The sequence below is a fragment of the Arachis hypogaea genome, chromosome 17 (genome assembly GCF_003086295.3).
Source record: "Arachis hypogaea cultivar Tifrunner chromosome 17, arahy.Tifrunner.gnm2.J5K5, whole genome shotgun sequence".
Classification (NCBI taxonomy): Eukaryota; Viridiplantae; Streptophyta; class Magnoliopsida; order Fabales; family Fabaceae; genus Arachis; species Arachis hypogaea.
The window spans coordinates 52,841,832-52,843,924 of record NC_092052.1 but is presented as its reverse complement, the minus strand read 5'-3'; the positions used below and the strand labels follow the sequence as shown (position 1 = coordinate 52,843,924).

The following is a 2,093-nucleotide window of genomic DNA, read 5'->3' as shown; positions in this document are numbered from 1 at the left end:
TAATGAGAATTTTGCAGCCTGTACCTCAAAGATTCCTAGTTTCTCCATTACAGAGAGTGGCATTAAGTTTATGCCTGACCCTAGGTCACACAGAGCTTTCTCAAAGGTCATGGTGCCTATGTTACAGGGAATTAGGAATTTACCAGCATCCTGTTTCTTTTGAGGTAAAGTGTGCTGAACCCAGATATTTAGTTCATTAATGAGCAATGGAGGCTCGTCCTCCCAAGTCTCATTACCAAAGAGCTTGGCATTCAGCTTCATGATTGCTTCTAAATACTGGGCAACTTGCCCTTGAACAATGTCTTCATCTTCTTCAGAAGATAAATAGTCATCAGAGCTCATGAATGGTAAAAAGAGGTTCAATGGAATCTCTATGGTCTCTAGATGAACCTTAGATTCCTTTGGTTCCTCAAAGGGAAACTCCTTATTGGTCAGTGAACGTCCCAGGAGGTCTTCCTCACTAGGATTCACATCCTTCTCCTCCTCTCTGGGTTCGGCCACACCAAGTAAGGTTATGGCCTTGCACTCTCTTTTTGGATTCTCTTCTGTATTGCTTGAGAGAGTACTACGAGGAGTTTCAGTGACTCTTTTACTCAGCTGGCCCACTTGTGCCTCTAAATTTCTAACGGAGGACCTTGTTTCATTCATGAAACTTAGAGTGGCCTTAGATAGATCAGAGACTATATTTGCTAAGCTAGATGGATTCTGCTCAGAATTCTCTGTCTGTTGCTGAGAGGATGATGGAAAAGGCTTGCTATTGCTAAACATGTTTTTTCCACCATTATTAAAGCCTTGTTGAGGCTTTTGTTGATCCTTCCATGAGAAATTTGGATGATTTCTCCATGAGAGATTATAGGTGTTTCCATAGGCTTCACCCATGTAGTTCACCTCTGCCATTGCAGGGTTCTCAGGATCATAAGCTTCTTCTTCAGAAGATGCTTCTTTAGTACTGTTGGATGCATTTTGCAATCCATTCAGACTCTGGGAAATCATATTGACTTGCTGAGTCAATATTTTATTCTGAGCCAATATGGCATTCAGAGTATCAATTTCAAGAACTCCCTTCCTCTGAGGCATCCCATTACTCACAGGATTCCTTTCGGAAGTCTACATGAACTAGTTATTTGCAACCATGTCAATGAGTTCCTGAGCTTCTGCAGGCGTTTTCTTTAGGTGAATGGATCCACCTGCAGAATGGTCCAATGACATCTTTGATAATTCAGACAGACCATCATGGAATATATCCAGGATGGTCCATTTTGAAAGCATGTCAGAAGGACACTTTTTGGTCAGTTGCTTGTATCTCTCCCAAGCTTCATAGAGGGATTCACCTTCTTTCTGTTTGAAGTTTTGAACATCCATTCTAAGCTTGCTAAGCTTTTGAGGAGGAAAGAACTTGGCTAAGAAAGCCGTGACCAGCTTATCCCAAGAGTTCAGGCTATCTTTAGGTTGAGAGTCCAACCATATTCTAGCTCTGTCTCTTACAGCAAATGGGAAAAGCATAAGCCTGTAGACCTCGGGATCAACCCCATTGGTCTTAACAGTATCACAGATCTGCAAGAATTCAGTTAAGCACTAAAAAAGATCTTCTGATGGAAGTCCATAAAACTTGCAATTCTGTTGCATCAGAGAAACTAATTGAGGCTTTAGCTCAAAATTATTTACTCCAATGGCAGGGATTGAGATGCTTCTTCCATGTAAGTTGGAATTTGGTGCAGTGAAGTCACCAAGCATCTTCCTTGCATTGTTGTTGGGTTTGGCCATGTCTCCTTCTTTTTCGAAAATTTCTGTCAGATTTTCTCCAGAGAGTTGTGCTTTAGCTTCCCTTAGCTTCCTCTTTAGAGTCCTTTTAGGTTCAGGATCAGCTTCAACAAGAATGTTCTTATCCTTGTTCCTGCTCATATGAAAAGGAAGAAAACAGAAAAGAAAATATGGAATCCTCTATGTCACAGAATAAAGATTCCTTATATGAGTATAAGAAGTGAAGAATAGAAGAAGGAAAAGATAAGAATTCGAACACAGAGGAGAAGAGTGGGTTCGAATTTTTGAGTGAAAGAGGGGTGTTAGTAGATAAATAAATAAATAGAAGGAGA

At 40.6% G+C, this 2,093-nt stretch overlaps 1 non-coding gene across 1 annotated transcript; it reads left to right on the top strand.

Moving 5' to 3' along the window:
- Positions 1-1,263: 1,263 nt before the first annotated feature.
- LOC112768498 (small nucleolar RNA R71) lies at positions 1,264-1,371 on the top strand. Its single transcript, XR_003185917.1, has one exon. It is a non-coding gene; the product is annotated as a small nucleolar RNA R71 (small nucleolar RNA).
- The last annotated feature ends 722 nt before the right edge of the window (positions 1,372-2,093 follow it).